Source organism: Hetaerina americana, unplaced genomic scaffold (assembly GCF_022747635.1).
Source record: "Hetaerina americana unplaced genomic scaffold, ioHetAmer1.1.p SCAF_10, whole genome shotgun sequence".
Lineage (NCBI taxonomy): Eukaryota > Metazoa > Arthropoda > Insecta > Odonata > Calopterygidae > Hetaerina > Hetaerina americana.
Window position 1 is genome coordinate 53464980 of NW_027286070.1, and position 19772 is coordinate 53484751.

Sequence of the window (19772 nt, forward strand, 5' to 3'; positions counted from 1 at the left end):
AAACTGTTGTCGGCTTCAAACAACAACGCGGTGAAAACCCGGACATGCAGAATTCTTCAGTCATCATCAATGTTCAGTGAGATTTGATTTAGATGTTATTTGCACGAAGATTAATGAAGTAATATTTATTCTTTTTAGCCGATAAAATCTTGTTATTAAAATGAAAATTAATAAGAACCGACAGAAAATGACTCGTGTCAACGGCGATACGATATGAAATCTCCGAAACCTTGAATGTAAGGATGAAATGCCTAACATGAATCTGGAAAATATACAAGGAAAAAACTTTATAAGTAATACTAGTGAGTCCCAGCTTGGAGTCTTTGATATTGATCTGAAGTATTCAATGAGCAAATCACGTTAGGCAGTTTAAGATAAAGTAGAGTTAATCTCGGTAAGGTATGCCCTCAGTATACTCTGGAGGAGAATACCTTGAGGGAAGTAATTAAGATTTAAGGGCAAGAATACTTAAAGAGCGGATAAAGACAATATAGTTGATTGCCATGTGCAGAACAGTCATAGCAAAGGAAGTATGTAGTTATTCCCTCAAAATGATCACGAAAACATGTCCTTAAGCTAAAATTAACATAAAACTCGTACGAATCAACTTACCACGTTAGAATTTGGTTCATAATAATTTTTGATTTTTTTTTAAATTTCTATTATTGTCGTTTATCTTATAACTGGGGATATTATAGGATTTACTTGTTGTCTTGTTGCATCTCGCGATCGTCTGGCATAATACCAAGTCTCAGCATTATTATTATTAGAGATGGGTTAAAAAAAATCGAACGGTCGCCTCATACCACAATTCATGCATTTTGGAATTTTTTTCCGTTTGCCAGTCGTAAAAAACTGCGCCGCTTGGCAGGGCATGCCGTAGAGCCAAAAATTTATTGTTTGGCTGTGGAAGAGATAAGAATTTTTTTCAATGGAATATTTATCAAGAAATAAAAGTCGAAAGCTAATAAAGTTCAGCCAAAAATGTTGATATCGAGTGCGTACCTAGCTACGCACTCTTAACCTCTTTCTTGCAATACTCGTGAAATTTGCAAGAAATAACTGCTATTTAAGTAATTATAATAACTTTAATAACTCATTTGATGAGGGTGATCTAGTTTTTCGACATAGTCCTGTATGCATCAGCTCTTGACGTAGGGATAAAAGTTGATTCAAGATACAGCCGTAAATAGAAGAATGGGCAGTGATATGAAATGAAATACTGAGAAAACTTGAAGGAAACAGCGTACGATTGAGAGATAAAATGTAAATAAGTTGTCCTCAATTTCGGTTGAAATACCAAATTACGATCGGTCGACAATTTAAAAGATTCCATCTCCATCGTCAACAATGCGACCGAAGGAAATATCACAAAAATTTATAGCACCCACAGATCCCAGAGAGAGCCATAGTGCGACATTTGACTATTATATCAGATAATTCAAGAATATGGATGCGCACGGGAATAGCCCCATTTCGATACAATGAGCAAAGGTTGGTCCAGTAGGTAGGGCATGATCACACGATTGAGACGAATTTATGCGCCACTCGATCCTCGTAACGCGCTGAAATACAGATGTAACTCGATAGAGTAAGCGGGCACTGGAACGGTGGAAAGTTTGTTTGTATTTACAGACTGTCGGCCCGAGGCGGAAGCACAGCCATGCATCTGGGATACTTTCTCTCAATCGAGTCACTGAGAGACGAAGGAAAACCCGCGCTTACGGTCATCGTGAAGTGTTGGGGATAAGAGAAAGAAACGCACTCCTTCCGATACAATGGTCCAGGGACCGCGACCCACCGTTTATCACCTGCTGAGATGGCTCTCCCATGGCGCGGATGTAGACTCCCTTTCCCCCTCCTCCTTTTTGACTTCCTTACGGTCGCATTAATTTCCAAGTCCTGAAAGAAGGACCCCAGTGACACGCGGGCAAGTTGACTACATTGCTTTGACAGTCGGCTGAGCGAGGCTAAGCTTATCGTGCCAGCTTAATCCTAACAAATGTTTGGGGTTTCAGAGCAATGACACGTGCCTTCCCGTTCCTTCCCTTTGCCCTCACGAGCGAGAACGATTTTATTTCGAAATCCAAAATATTCTCGTACATCGCCACCGTTCGCCAAGGAGCTGAAAAATATTCTTATTTTTCACTCGTGGGCAAAATGTAGGATTCAAAAAAAATTATACTCGTCCCATATTATTGAAAAAAAAACACTAGGCTTGCTTACGAAGCAGTTGTTAAATCCCTCAATATAACAGGCATACTTCTATGCTCATTTTCCTGGAGGCAATGCACATTTTCGTTAAGTGATAGATAAGCATTAACTCCACACAATTACCTAGCGCCGACACTTTTTTTGACGTCCTTAACTTTAAAGTAATATGCTATGTATGTTTAATGCAATACGTTAATTCCATAATATTACCTCATGGATATTTTAAATCAAAAGAATACTTGTTGCGTTCATAAAATAATGGCCCAAATCATAAAATTTGTACATGCTTATGTTTACCCATAAATAATTCCAAAACTTATGTGCTCAGGCAATTCGAGTTTTCAGAAAGACACTTCATTTGAAATAAAAGCACTGAACATTATCTCAAGTATTAAAGGCCGTAGAGGCAATAGGGTTAACAAAGAATTCGTCGGTAAATCATAATTTCCTCTCGTTGGTAAGGATATATCAAATTATACCACAATTCCTCGGACTAATTGTAAATACGTAGTAAGTCAACCATTTTTGTCACTGCAAATATTTTCTCAGCTATTTCTGGCATGACATAGACATGGGACTAATATTTTTCGATGGGCTTTTAAAGGGATATGTCCTGATTGATTGTCATAAAAATAATAATATTGGAATGAATTTCTTTGCTAGAGTTCATTTTATGAAAGTACGCAACGAGACTTTTTCATTACCTAAATGAGATCCGATAAAGACGAGAAGAAGGATCAAGTACAAATACCAATCATGAAGCTCTTAACCGAGAAGAGAGTTTTTCACTCATGTGTACACAAGGTGAATGCGTCAGTCGTAGCCGGTGAAGGATAAAGTAACCAATATTAAACTGCGGATAAACAAAAAGACTTCACTCAGAGTACAGGTTTGCAGGACTTTAATCAGCTAAACTTGAAATATTCACAAACATCGAGGAAAGGCTATAGGAAACTCCATCGTCCCACTGCAACCCACGGCACAACTAAAGCCACCGAGACAACATACCCTTCGCCGGCCAGTATGAGTGTATTATGCAAACGACCTCAAACACCTTTAATATGTCCGGTAAGTCGTGGGATATGATAAATAGAAGATAATAATAATAAGAAGGCATTCCGAGGAGGCACTCCCAAGAGAGAAGCACGCAAGTGGGCAAACTCTTTAAAATTATTTGCTTTCCTCATGCATCCGCTCTTCTGATTGAAGTGGCTCTCGTCGCGCCGACGCGTCGGAATAGCGGATGCTGCCAAACATTTCCAAGAGTGGGGACGAGTGACAAAATTAAACTCCGTTGTAAGCTATATCTAATAAAGAGCCGCCTTTCATATGCAAAAGTGTTACACCTCACCTCAGAATATTTTTTTAAAATGCAGGCTATTTAAGGGAGGTGGCAATATGGTAGACTTAATCACTCCTATTTTAACTATGGGAATATTTTACTTTCTATACAAATATTTGGGTATTTACGACTATATTTTGATGTGACTGGGCTCCAGTTGCTCTTCCGAATGCTGGGTTACAGTTACACTTCCTAATTTTGTAATCAGTTAAAATTGCCAATCACATTTTATAGTCACTAGTTGCATTTGACTACAGTTTTTTCATTTAATGGGTATGCCTAGACGATGAATTTTTACGAGAACACTTCGGTATCTTATTCATATAGATTTAGATATTAACTGAACGGAGGCTGTCACATCTGTATACGGATTGCCAGAAATTTTATAATAAATAAATCAAGCTACATGGACAGATTAAAAAACAAAATAATAATTTTACTGTATTTTACATCTATGAAACTTTAATATTTTTGCTAGGAAACTTCCGGATTCGATTTCGATAATGCTCGACCCCCCCAAAACTGGAAATAAGTGCATGGAAGACTGATTTTCAAATTATCGTGCGACCTGACATAAAAAGTGAATATTTAATGACTTGCTTTCCGGAAACAATGAATAGAACGCAAGTACTCGTAAATGTTACACTTATCTAAATGTAGCTGTTACAAGGCTGAAATACCAACAAATGAATAGTTTCCCGCGACTCAGTTACTCCCGCCATCACCGCTGTTTGTCAGACACTCCCGGTCCAAGGGAATGAGCAATCCTCCTCAATTTAGAAGTGAGGGCACCATTTACATGGGAGGCCATGACACCTTCCAATCACATTCCCACGCGACTCACGGTCTCCTTCCAGGGCAAACGTCGTCTGCTGCAACGAGCCTCGCGCAGCATTTCCCTCTCCACCATCTAGCCTTCTTGCTAATTGAGATGGCGCGGCACGTTCATATCGTTTACGGTATTTAATGCGGCCTCTGGTCAAGTGACAACATCGTTATTTTCACCAAGTAGGGAAGCAGTTAGCAGGGATGGCCTGAAGGCTGCTGGCTATGCATTAGAAGATTCCTTTCACTTCCTTAATGACCGACAACGAATGGCTTACCCCGCATCATTTACACCTCACCTTTCTTCTTTTCGCATACCAAGATTAAATAAGGAATATCGATGGGTAAGCATGAAAAAATCAAGAGTCGATCCGAATCTCCCTCGCAGCTGTTGACGAAGGTTATTTTTAAAATAGTGACACACATTTTTCATTCAGAATGGTAACTACACGAAACATGACAGCAAGAAAATATCATTCATAATGCATTATAGATTGAACCACCAAGATAGTAAGGAAACTCGGCTGTTTCAATTGGTTAAACATGAATATTTGAAATGTTTTCACCATTGCTTTCAATTATTGACAGCAAATTACTTTCCCAGGAGATCACAAGCTTAAAACACCTCTTCTGGATACTATAACACCACAAATAGGTTTAATAATTATTCTAACTTGAAGAGTAACAGAGTATATGATTTCATTGACTTAATGTTCACTTACTTTAACTAAATATCGAGATAAATTGCCTGTAAAAACTATCTAAAAATATATACAAACGTGATAAATTTTCCCTTTATTTTTCCCTCGAGTTTTTCTTCTTTCTAGATATAATAAATAAACCATTGAAAATTATAAATTTTGCATAGTTATGTTTGTATTACTCAAACAGGTCCTTGTGTAAGATTAATTAACCAAGATCTGCAGGAAAACATTCTCAGAGGAAATCAAGAAAACAGTCCAGAATTTTTTACATCATTACTTGAAGTCTTTTGTGATCGACTTAATTTGAATAATTTGAAGCTGAGAGAAAATATATTACTTTTAATAGGCAATTTCATCCATATTCAAAGAAATTCTGATGTACCTGAAAGTAATACAAACTTTCATTCTAACAATCAAAAAACTTCTTGCGTCAAAACGGGTATTTCATTTCATCTACAAAAAAGAAACTTTGAATGACATTAATTATCATCTCAAATAATATTATGGCACTATGAGTCTATTTACGAGTAAATGATAATAATGAATTTAGATTTCATTCTAATCTATTTTCTGTTGGCAGTTTCATATAAGATAATAATTTACCCTTGGAGTAATCTTGAGAAACCAGTACACAAAAAAAGGAACATAACATGTGTTGTTTTTCTTTGGAATGCAGACTTGTTTCCCTCCATCTGTAACGACCAACGGTTTTATAAGTGCTATTGATTCAATTCTATTTATCAATATTTGCATTTAAATGTCTCCCCTTGGCCTGTGTGACTCCGGTATTTTGATTGGTAGTTTGTTATTGATTACTGTATTTACCCGCGTGAGAGCTGCTTTTTTAAGCCATCAGGTTTCTCATGGCCCAAACATCAACTGACAAAGCATTCGTGTCCAAAGCGGAACTTGAATTCGCACTATTTGGCTAAGCAAACAAATGGGTCATCCTGGACACTATTTCAGCCAGCATTATTAGTAATTAAGTAATGATTACTTAAAGTTAATATGATATATACCTATAATATGATACTTATAATATGATTAATCATTACTTGTATTTTTCAAATCCTTTTTTTTATTTTTATAGAATACCAATAAATTGCATGTATCATTAACTATAATTATAAGTAAAATATGTAAGGATACTATAAGTATATAGGACTAAGAATAAATTGGAAACATTTGATGCAATGTAACTCTTGACAAATCCCTCCGTAAATATATTTTTAAATCAATCAACGAAGGCCTGATTCAAATATTATTAAGCGTTAATACGATAGCGACTTAAAAAAGCAAATGAAATTTTACGAATGGCGATCTTCTCCACCTTTTCGTGTGAGGGTAATAAATAAGGCCATTAAGTGTTGACAAATAAAACATTAATGCTAAACAATCTTAGTTTACTAAATCGTCATAAAACTATAATCAACCGGAAGAAGGCAATATTTCACGCGGGGAAACATGTGTTAAACGTTTTCGCTTCGTAGGCGGTGCTCGTGCCAAATCTCTTGGCAGTGAAAAGGAGAGGAACCAAACACACCCAATCTCTTCTAAACAAGCAAGCTAGGGCCAAGAAAGGAGGCAAACTACCGGAAAACGTAAATTAAATGAAGCAGCCACATTGTATCTTTCTTTTAAGGAAGCTCGGTTCGGTTCTATTCTTGCGGCCTCCTCTTTCCTCGTTAAACTTGTCAGCTACAATTTCGGCTCATACGCGGATTAGACGACTAATAGTCACGATTTTTTTAGGAAATATTTACCAAAAACTCTGAACAACAACTTCGTTTTTATTTTCAATAGTGAACAAATAAATCCATTGAAGGAGAAAAAATAAAATCATAAACTTGCGTATTTTCACTAAATTAGACGTAACTAAATCAATATAATACCTACCGCACAGAATGTGTAGAAAACATTACATATATAATAATATAATGTCATATTCCATAATCATATAATGTTCATGTAATATATAATAAATATTGTAATACCATGACGTAATTTGAAAGGCCAATACGTGAAGTGATTGAGGAGTTGGAGTAAGCTAATAGGTATAAAAATTGCTGTTGACGATAATGATATTGCAGAGCAACATTTATGTGATGATGATGCTTGGATACATATGAATTTTCTCAATATTTTTCAGAACGTCTATGAATATAGGGCATTCAATGTATTCGTAGTAAAACTGGTACGCCAATTCCGAATAATCTACTCAAATACAGTGGCTTGTGCAACAGCTGCAGAGATCTTTAACATTTCGTTTTCTGGTGCTCACTAACCCGCGTCCGGCAAATTTAACCAGCTATTTTCGATTGGCGACCTCGGATGAATCACTTAGATCAAGCAACCACAGAAATTGCATCTAGTTTGTGGATGTACGGCTGTAAAGCTTGAATCATCCTGTGACGAGGGAGACGCTTTCGCGGGTGACTTCAAATAAATGAGCCTTGGCTTCCTCATTCTGTCATCAAAACGGACGGAGTTCGTCATAAAAATGATGGAAATATTCTCGGTCGTAAAATTTATGATTTGAAACAAAAAATTTCCCCGGAGCGATTCGTCCATGGGGTACATATTGAAATGTAATTCTTAAGAAGTGTTTAAAACTCCTGAGATGGTAAATTCAAACATTATAATACCGCTAGTTTTATTACAGCTTACGCACTATCATGACTTTCTCTAAGCGGGTAACTGTTTGCCTCGCATTTACAGATGGTGGTTCAATTTTCTTAATTAAGGTGCATACTTTTAGCACGTGATTATATTAATTAGTTAGTATTTATGATACTAACTAATTAATAATATATATATATATATATATATATATATATATATATATATATATATATATATATATATATATATATATATGTGTGTGTGTGTGTGTGTGTGTGTGTGTGTATACATAAAATAACTTCATAAGTTCAATAAGTTCATTATGCCATATCTCTGAGGCGAATTCTATAGGACGCACAGATTTAAATATGTATTCAACCGTTGCTGAAAAACTTCTCTGACACGCTCACAGCCAGAGGTAAATTCGGAAAAAATGTTCCATCATTATCTTATATGAAATAAAAGTAACCAGGGTCTGAAACCCGAAGTTTGTTAAATGAATGAGGCGAGAACTCACCTCGTCCTAAGTCCTATGGCGCGGCGCGGTGCGTGAAAATCACCCATCGGGTACGAGGTCCAAGCTTTCACTGTTCCACCTGAAATTTCCCGGGAAACATCTGATACCCGAAAGGTCATACACACTGAGCGAAGCTGGTGGTTCCCAGAGTAACCCGGGTCCTCTGGTCAGTAGCTGAACGGTAAGAGCCAGATCGAAAAGTAAAATCATTTTCTGATTAGCTTTCATTAATTCAGAATTATAACTGTGAAATTTTGTTATATCTATAGTTTTGGTGATGCGCACGGAATATTAAATTTAAGTTAAACTTTGTAATAGTTTTGCTCTTTTCACTAATTAACTTGCATACTCAGAGGACAATTTAAATCCTGTCGTTAAAATTTTAAAAAGCGATTTAAATACAAAAAACGAAAAAGGTCTTCTGCATCGACCTAAATTTTAATCTCTGTCTTAAAACTTTCTGGCATACGTTTGCTTTAATTACTTCTCCATCTAAAATTGAGCATTTTGAAAAATAAATGCTTTTTCAGAAACTGGAAAAATTGTTTATTACTTAGTAAATCAACTTTTTTAGTGATCAATTTCATTTAAGTACATTTCGTATCAAATAAGTAATTTATTTTAAAAAGGTCATAGATTTAACATAAATGTAACCATTCTATACGAAGTTCATGTATGTTACATTATAGGAACAGTTAGGAGGAAAATGGAGAAATAAGATTGAAACGACTGTCCCACAATGCTTATTTATAATAGGAGTCTTCAATCGCAATACAAAATCCGATTTCCAAATTTTGAGCGAATTTCATACCAGCTTGAAATAGCTAATCAGATGAATTGGCATATGGTAAAGGTAAACCTAAAATAGCGCGAGTCCCTGTTACGATAACGCGCGGTAATTTTGGTTGAATTAGGGTGGAGAAAAATTCTTCTCTGCCGTCCCATTTTTCATTCCGATATTTTTTCATATTCCGATTAACAGGATGAAAGGGGGACCTATGATAGTTGGGGCCAGAGAGTTAGCCGTAGCTGTCATTGCCTCGGTTGTTACACATTTAGTGAAGTGAAAGGGGAGTGACACAAGCTGCACGAGGGGTACGATGCGGAAGGTTTAAATATAAAGACAGGCTACTGGCTCGAAGCCCAGAGCGCTCCTCTGGGGAGGTGACGGGGGGCTAACTTAGAGCCGACTCGTCCGTAATTGAAGAGCGTAGCTGAAGTTCATGATTAGGTGAGACGGACGAACGCGAGACAACATGCGTAAGCTGGTGGTGTTCAAGGCGCCGCCACACAGCATCCAGCGGGAGGGAATCAAGAAGGAGAGAGTCGAAAATGGATCAGATGAAGATGGGATTGTAGAAAATTAAGATGGAGACCTACTAAACATTACAGACACGAGTCGGTCACACGGACCGAATATCGTCCACTATTTATTATTGGTTTAATAGAACCAAGGAAAATTTCCCATTTCTGTAGAATGCTAACATTGCAAATCGTGGATATTCCCTCAAAACTATAGCTCGGACACCTAAATTATATTTGTGACCTCTGGAGACAAGGCTAGCAAATAGAAATGAAGACTATAAAAACGTGCTCATCACAATCGGATCAACTTGAACATATGCTTATATTAAAATGGTTGTTACATAAATATTCTCAGGTTAAGGATCTTAGATAAAATATTGGAATAATCATTGCTTAAAAACTCGGATCACACCAAATCTTAAAAAATAGTATGCAGGCAGTACTTTCATAATCCTTCATCATGAGTTTTGTTTCCTCTGAGTGAAATTCCAACTACGATTAAACATGTAAAAACTGCAGCAAGAAGATTAAGCTAACATATTAAATTCAAATAATTAATATTTAATTATGAACGCAATCATTATGACCGTAAAAATTAGAACAATAGTCCACCACCATCGAAGTGTCTCCATAAGTAAAAGATAATCTGGCGTTATTTTATCAGACACTGGGCCGCGGTAATTGAGAAACCAATACGGCAAAAAGTATGTAGAAGGCTACGGCGTAAATACAGAATATAAGGTAAAGTATTATTGCACTCTGACGTGGCAGCCCAGTGTATGAGGTAGTATAATTTCTTAAAGAAGTACCGGTGTATTTTATCATGCGTAGTCAAAATAAATTACAGTTCTAATCCAATTATGCCACGGGACTACCAGTTTATCGCTTTTTTTGCTTGTATTACACTCATGAGTATAATAAGGATAATATTTTTCAATGATAGAGATTGTCGTTGAGATATTTATGAACAATGATGTCGATTGATATTCTTGGTATGTATTTAAAATACAACCGAAAAAAATTGTACCGTTGATTGACCTTTATTTTATAAAATGTGGCCGTTTCGAAGGATTTACGATACTTGAAAAAAAAACACCTTCACCATTGTCATCAGTGTTTGTTTGCTCTGCGATTTTCCTAAATATAGTTACTTTCGTATAACTAAGTTTCCCGAAGTTTTTTCAAATAATTTTTTAGTGCGTAGAAACTTTCTCGTCCATTTCAATACTCTTCAAATTCCAGACAAGTGTTCGATCTATAAAACTGTCTGCACCGAATGACAGCCAACTTTTGCATGGAACCGGAGTCCTTAAGACTACCAATTTCAATAATTGGTAGATTGAAAAACATCAAAATTAAAACATGCCCTGTAATGCCCTATACCGGCAATTGTTTCTAAACTCTGGCATAGTGTACACACTCGCCAGCTAAAACGGTTTTAACGGGTTTGCATGCCACCATAGGCTTTCGAACCAGTGATATATGCTTAAATAATTGTGTTGACTTAAACCATTGTTTTCTTAGCCCACGATTTTCAATGACTTTAGCCGCAGGAGAAATTTCAATCGAAAAAAAATGAATATAACATTTATTTTCATAACCCCATTATTAGAGTAAAAGATAAATTGAAACTCAAATTGAGGAAACAAATTTAGCTACTATAATTTTTCCCTCTCTAAATTTTCCAAAACCCCTAAATAGGAAGGTCATTGGCGTCATTGGGCTAGGCTGATTAATGTCCTATTGTATCACTGTAATGCTATTTGATCATGTACTTTAATCTCATAAAATTAAATAAACTTCCAGTTTTGGACGTGAGTTAAGTGTACAGGTGATCCTTCGGTTCGTAAACTGTCAAACAAATTCAGAATTTATCACCCCACGGATTATGGACCACCAGCACCGCAAAGAAATACATTAAATATTGTCCAATATGAAATGATTACAGTCATGGGATCGTCTAAAACCACTGAGCTGCGTTTTTTATAGAGCTTCATTTAGCCGAGAGGGGATAATGACACACAATCAGCCATAAATTTAGACTTATGGAGACCATTTTTAAAACCTTCTTCTCTTTGGACCCAGTAAATGGCTATCAAGAAGGACGAAACAAGACAGACTCTTGTTGGGATGTTCGTAAAGACTTTTATGCGGAAAAAAACCCAGCGGTATAACATGAAAAGGGAAAATCGGCAAATGGGGAAGGGCCTTCTCCATTCCTACATACAAGCCTGTGCGAGAACCCATTTCCAAATGCTTTCGGAGTAGGTGGCGGTATTTTTGCTAACAACTTAGGGACCACCCAGAAATCATCAATGAAAATTCCTGCGGCGGAATCTTTATTGCGACCAATGTTACTTAATGAACCGGATCTCTTTCCAATAATTTCTAATATTTTCGACTTGGGTGGAGATAAAAATTCCTTGACTTCGCAAGAAATGGCAAGTTGTTTCACTAGCTTTACTAATGCCATTGTATTCAATACCTTAAAATGCTGTCCATTTTAAATTAAAGTAGTATTAGTCATCAAGATATCCTATGGAGGCAGGAAAAATGGATGAAGGGGGTATTGACCGGCAGTGGGATGTTGAAGACTGTAATAGAGGGGAGAATGTTAGGCAAACGAGGAAAGGGAAGGAACAGGATAGGAATGTTGGAAGGAGGAAGGAAGTACTCAGAGATGAAGAGGGACCTGATGTAGAGTAGGATGCTAGATTTTGTGTTTTGTTAGGAGTAATAAAATATTTATTTGGTAGTTGTGCCCATCCAAAAACCTACCTCAACCGGTAAATTACCTTATAGTAATAATATAGTAGTCATCAGCGAGCAGATGGAGAGCTGAACTTATATTACGCCAATAAGGATGCGTAGTCGATAGGAAACACAGGCTGGGTGCAAAGAAAACCGCTATCAGCCTTTAACGAAAGAAGCCATGTGATCCATATTTTAATTTACACTCCCGCAAAGGCAGGAATATTGGGAGGGCTTAACGTAGAACTCACCAGTAGATATAAAAAAGATCACTGAAAAATTCATTGTCATCTGTATATGAACGCCAGTAATTCACGCGCGACTGTTTCTTGATTTAAAGCTGAATGGTTTAGTGAGCGTCTGGTGGCAATGAGCATCTTTTCCTGTTGCTGTTACTTTCTCCATGGATTCATCTGAATGGTTTGGGGGATATCAACTCACTTTTGCATCACAAACTTCAATTTTTACCACTAACATACACGAGAATTGTTACCAATTTTTCACTGCTTAGTTAAAATAAAATAGGTGACAGCAAGTACGCAAGTAGTCCCAAAACAATAACGATAAATTTGGAGTAAATTACATCGTTGTCAAATTTCCGAAACTTAGACCATATATGGCTACTGTTTCATGATGTGGTAATTCCATTCCAGTTTTTTGAAAGGAACCCAGATCGACTAATCAGCACCACGTCCTGGCGTTCCTCCAGCGGCGCCCTTAGCGCCGGCTCTTTGCGCTCAAAGCCCCAGCTGCAGAGAGCCTTTTTAGGCGGAATGCGGCGTGGTCCCCGCTTCTGGGAACAACAAAAGCAACATTTGCGGTCCGAAACTAATGATTGCTCTGCAAATATTCAAAACCTGTTCGAAAATCAGTTATCAAATCTTGAACCATAAATGTCAATCTGCGAGAAGATCAACTCAGTAATGTGACTTATTGTCTGAAGTGTACAGACTTTTGTGGGCTAACGTAATCAGACTTTTAAGATCATAGCATCCATCCCATTATGTGCCAAATACCTCATACAGTAAGCAACATCAAACAGAATACCCACTACCAATATAAATGCATATTTGCACACGGCTCTGAATAAAAACGGTGGGAATTTAGAGCTTGACAGGTGTTTGTGGTAGAAATGAGCGAATGTGATAAGGAATGAATGGATCATGAAAAAACGTGGGCTGGATGAACAAGAAAAAGAAAAGTATTAAAGAAGTGTGCTTCCTGGTTTGGTTGAGTAGAATCATTGGCGATTAAACTTTGGGTATATTCGGAGAAAAAGATGGCAGAGAAAGTCGTGGATTAATGTAGGTATATACAGCTCTGTTGCTAAGAGCCCCCTCCACCTTACCCTGCCAGGCAGACCCCCCTCCACCGCTCCGTTCGCACCAGAGAAAATCAGTCCTACCACTTTTGGGTGCGACCCTGTAGGTATGCATGAAACAGTGTTTGGATGAGACTGAGGCTAAAGGGATACGCAAAAACGAAATTAGTAAGTGTGAAGAGATCTCCTCGAGTAACATAGAATAAGGCATTATCGATGTTACTCTGTCTCCGAGAAAACGGCGTGAAAGGTATGTATGAATGTATACCACTGTGTAAATCCAAAATCCTTCGCGGCGACATTTCGGTCACAAGATTACCACCAGGGGACTTCAGTGGTAGTAATTTCGCCGTAATTAAGTCAATTAGCAATATATTTTCATTTAAAATTATTTCATATCAGACTTATGTGAAGGGGAAGTATGTAAAGGGCTTATGTATTGCTTAACCACTTGGCTCCATGACGAGAGTAATTACAAGAAAAAATTACAAACATTGGTGCAACCTTAAAAATTATGGGAGAAGTTCCTCAATCCCGGGTCAAGTAAGTGCCTGAGCGCAATATGAAAGGACACTCATGGTTTTCCACATTTTAAGACAAAGGTCTCACTATTAATTTTTCACGAAATGATGGATGGACGGAGTAAAATCAATTAAAAGGGACTTCATATTAATCACCGCAAAAATATTGTCATAATGGACGAAGATAATTGATTCAGAGCCCTCAAAACCATAAACAGAAGATAATATCATTGGCACACTGCATCCATCTGTGATGGAAAAGTTGACGCTGATGACCTTATAATGCACTTCAAGGATGACGGTGCATTTTTCCATCAATTCATATTGAGAAAACCGAAGGATTTAGCATAAGAAAATTAATTTTCAAAATAAAACAAAATGCTTTAAAAAATCCTTAATTTTTTCATGCATGGGTAAGAGGAATATATAATGCGAGAACTCTAACATTGCAATTGAATGTTACATAGAGCTTCTTTCAGAGTGACCGCCACTAACTATGTTTACACCTAGAAGTATTATAGGATTTATTAACGATATTAATTACTTTCAATGTTATTTCGCCTCCATACCTGTGGAACGCCGCTGTTTCCCGGCCATCGAGTCATCAGTCATCTTGCGGTCTCGTTAAAAAACAAAAGAAGGATCGAGGACACCAAAGTGATGGCTTCTCGCTCGTCTCCTTCTCCCTACTCATTTATCAACCGTCAACAGCCGCCATTGCCACGTAACTGCCGGCAATAAGAGGCACCAAGCAAGGGAGGGACTTAGAAGAGGCAGGATCGCGAAGGTCCACGAGGGCATATACGATCCGGAGGTTATCCTTGTTCAGTGCCGATGTGCAATAAGCGTAAACATTTGTGAATCGGAGCCATTTTGAGACGTCGCATGCAGTCGCGCTGGCAATCAGCTTCCTTCGATGCCGCTAACACCGCTTGAGGCGTTTCAGTTAAGATTATTAAGATTTCTGACCGCTCTCTCTATGTCTTTTCCTCTTACTTTCCGTGACTTCCCCTTTTGGTGAAATGTTTTGTAATTTTTCCGTCGGCCAAGCAGCCATTTATGCATAATCTAATGCAATTCCAAGCAATCAGAGGTAATTCTATTGTCTTCATTTCCATCAATTGCTACGATCCTTAGCCTCAAAGGAAATTCCGCCAGGGAGGCTATCTTCACCATTAAGCATCGTTTTGAGACTAGACGCGGAACATAAGAACGAAACTGACAGGTGACGTTGCAATCAGTAAAATTCATTTTCCCCGATCTAAAAAAACGTATCTACCTGCATAAAATATTCATATATATTGCATCTACATCATTTCTCGACTCATAATTTAAACTAGAATTACAATGCAAACTTGTTCAATTCAGTGCTAATTTCAAATGGATGCAACAATTAGAGGTCGTAAATTTAATAATGTCCTGCCTCAACTTCTACAGTTTGGGTAGTGAATGTTGGTCAAATAAGTCAATATAATCGTAAAGATGCTGCTTAGAACCGTAGGTTCCTAAACGCAATGGCACCAATAAGGATGAGATGCACATGAAAGCAAACTTACTTGCAATTTCAACTACTTCTGAGATCTCAGTTGAAATACGCTTTTATTCGGTCACAAACTCAGAATATTTCAAATATTCAAAGGAAAATTGCGTTTCACGCATTCATGCTCAAAAGCCTAACAATCATTCTTCAACAATTTTATGAAAATTAAATGTTAAAAAATCGCCCAACGTGGGGCTCGAACCCACGACCCTGAGATTAAGAGTCTCATGCTCTACCGACTGAGCTAGCCGGGCTTACGACGATATACAAATGTCTATTAATAATTCTATATTTTATCATTCATATGCATGTTTCATGTTGTGATCTTTGATATGGCTATCACATCAGAATGGGACTTCGTTCCCTCACGATTACCACAGCCTTCACATGAGATTGATCTCGTACTTCGTGGAAACACTTCTTTCTTTCTCGCAACTGGTGCAATGCCGGTCTCAGCTAAGTGTATTTTCGTCTTCAATAATCTCCCAAACGTTTTGGAACATACAAGGGTCTGTCCAAAAATTAGGTAGAAAAAATCTGGGGGAAAATTTACGGCAGATTGCTAAAAATTATTAAATTTCTTCAGAATATGATGTTATTTGAACAAGTCGGTGCTCAAACTGAACGTAATGAGAACACTTTCTCAAATTCCACACGTGAAATCAGGAAATAGATATCTAAATTCTTAAAAGAATACTAATGCATTTATGATTTCGTTGACTCATTAGCTGATTGAGAGAAATCTCAATTATTTTTGCATCTTACATAACCTTGAATGACTTGTGAGCCGCAAAAATCGTATCCACATACTTCATATAATATAGGGCCTCTCTCTCTATTCTCCATCCTCTCACGCGACCGTTTCACCCCCCAATATGTTCGCCGGCTTTGAATAGAGCACGCTCGCTCCAGCATTCTCATTCTTCGAGAACCCTCTTCAGCATGGGAGCGGGAAGCCGCACGAGTACATTATAGAATAGGGGCGTGGACCCGTGCATACGAACACCTGGGCATCCACGTGAGACGATGCTCTGGGAACGAAATCAGTCTATGACGCAGGATACTAGATTCTATGAGAACTTCCGCTTCCGACTAGGGTGACCTGATTTCTGACGCAACTGCCGAATCGTCAGCGTAAGAATTGTCGTCCCTCGCGGTAGGCGGCTAACCCTATATCGCGCTCAATAATTCCAACCCTAAACACTTTGATATTCAACGCGTTTGTTAAGGGTAGCATTTCAACTTTCAACCTCTTCGCTAAGCAAGGTTACTTTATTCATTGTTGATGGAATAGCTATGTAAATACGATTAATTATACATAGTAATTAACCTGTAAATAATTTAGTTAGCCATATAGACGTCATTTTCGACTTCGTACCTGTGGATGACGCCGATGCGTTGAAACTAGTACCGAATAAAAATTTAATGGAAAGATATATTGGTATTTTTACTTCAGTTCATTTTCTCTTTTCTCACAAGTATGTAGATGCTGTAGCCCTGACATGGACAAATGGTTTGTCCGGTGCCAAAATTTTGTAAACTTAATAAATCAATCCATTTTATAACCCTCTGCATAGGAAATATATTTTTTGTCTAAAATATGTAACCTGCTCATGATATCACGTGATATTTTTCATTAGGTGTTGCTAATGAAGTTAAATTACCTCATTAACAACACCGAATGAAATGAAAAATATCACATAATATCATGAGGCATCCTACGCTCCAGGTCTTCACATATTCCAACTACATTTCATTATTCTTGAATTTCAATTAACGATTGCATTTATGGCACCACAGAGGAATGTTCAATGTGAAAAATACATAATTAAATAAGGATTAGTTTTGTAAAGGGAAAAGCGAATCTCTCGGCGCGATGGGCAAATGAAGGCGTTGGTTAAGTAATGAACAATATATGTACAATGCGTTATCCATTCGTTCCTGATAGTGACATCTAATGTTTCAGAATGTGAAGATAAGATACACATCTACGAAGTCTTTTAATAGGCAAAGAAAAAGCTGGTAAAATATTTAAACAATTATCAAACAAAAATCTCTGACCAACACTCGAAATTGTTCTTTCCCTCTCTGAAAATCATTGGAAAGAAGTAGTTCTCTTTGTCATTTCATATTGTTTAATTCATTGTGCACAGCATCCTAATATTAATTGCTATTAGAATTTTCTTTTCAAAATTACCATATTTTTCAACGACTACCGGATTCGCGTGATTTAACTTTTGAAACAATTAAGGAGGACCAAAATGCACATATTTTAGGATTAATACAAAAATGGGATATCAAGTGATAAAATAACGGAAAAATCAACGAATCTGTAAAAAATAATATCACATATCGCATATGCATGGTTTTCCTAGAGGTATCGTTGGCTTGTCGTCTGGTTCAAAGACAGTATGATGTTCCGTCTGCAGAAATATGAACATTAATGCGTGCCTAGTCAGAGGAGAAAAAATATGGCTCTCGAAATTGTAGTAGGAGGATATTATGAGAGTTGCAACGCTGGAAATGGTAGTATAAACATCACGTGCACCATAGCATTGAAAGGAAACACTTTGAATTGGCAAAATTTGTAGCATTTCATAAAGGTTACGCGGTAAAACTTTTCAAGAGATGATGCACAAGAAAATAAGAGGTTTCACAGTTTTGGCCGTTGTTTGGTAGATAAAAATAATAATATGTAGGACACCTCGAAATTTGATCTTTACAGGTGGAGCACTGTTCAAGCCTGGCAGCAAGTAACACTCGTTTCACTTGAGTTCTAATCTGAATATAAGGAAATGTGGTAGGAATCAAGTGAGCTCGAAGACATTGCCAAGGCTGACAAATTGAGTCGAATTTTCACGTTCCATGTCGAATTACCGACAATCAGTCATAATATATGCATCTTTGAAGGCAGTAATCTAACAAACTAACAAGAAAGCGCATGTATTTCGATGAGAATAAGCGTATTTATTTCGATGAGAACATAGATCTTCAGTTTCTAAAGAAAAAAACAATCGTATTGTAATGAAGGAAGTAACTTGTAATTCTACACACACTTTATTTAAAGCACGACCTAGGTTTCCCCGTTGAATGTCATCATCAGGTCTAATGTCATCATCGGGTCCAACGTCGAAACCTAGGTCGCGTTTTAAATAAAGTGTGTTTGGAATTACAAAGTTACTGCCATAATTTCAATACGTTGTGTAACTTCCATCAAGTTACGCCTGAGACAACAATTTTTTTAAAAAGAATCAGTTGGAGCAATTCTAATTTAAAGTGTGGCGAAAACGCATGTCGAATTTTTAAATTAATTTTTTATTTGATTGTTTTAGCATAGTTTGTGCGAGATCACTTCATCGAAATCATGAGGGATCCTTCATTTATTTAAGGGTGTGATAGTACCACTTGATCTAAGAATTTAAACGGATAAAAATACATCCTATTTTGCACTTCAATATTTTTCCAACGGATAACTTCAATTATTTTCTAGCAGAATGATGGTAAGTTTTGTTGCTCTCTCGAAATTCGCGATCTCAATACAACCGAGGTTAAGAACCCAAACCAGATTGATGGAGAGCCCTACTTATTGTCAACTACTCCTTCTGCATAATGGTCATATTCAACCATATTAATGTAATTGATGACCGCACTCCTAATATCCCTTTCCATACCCAAGTAACAGCTACCATGGAATAACGTAAGTATATGTAAATGCATAACATATAAACGACTTTGAGTCTTTCATTCTACTACAGATCATGGAATAGTTGATAAATCCAGTGAGCATGAATGTTAGCTGCCTTGTTAAGAGATGGGAAAATAAATTCTCTCTCAAGTCAGTGAGTATTTAAAACGTCAACATGCAATAAAATATGCTGATAAAATGCGAGTCAAGAGAGGATGTTTGTGAAGTAAGGGACGCAAGCCTATTGTTGCTCAGGTATGGAAAAGTTGGGTCACATTGAAAGAGCTTGACGCTCGCCTTATCAGCCTCCGTATTAAAGTCAAATATGGATTCAAATTAAAGCTCAAATATTTATTTCCTCTCATTGTTTCATGGATTTACTGGCAACATTCGTGGTGAAGTTTAAAAGTGCAATGACTCCTTGG

The 19772-nt window shown here is 37.2% G+C and overlaps 1 protein-coding gene and 1 non-coding gene across 2 annotated transcripts in view; both read right to left on the reverse strand.

Annotated features, from left to right (window-relative positions):
- LOC139700125 (uncharacterized) overlaps nucleotides 1-19772 on the reverse strand; it is a 599750-nt gene that overhangs the window by 311811 nt on the left and 268167 nt on the right. The window lies entirely within an intron of this gene.
- TRNAK-CUU (transfer RNA lysine (anticodon CUU)) lies at nucleotides 15844-15916 on the reverse strand. The gene has a single exon. It is a non-coding gene; the product is annotated as a tRNA-Lys (tRNA).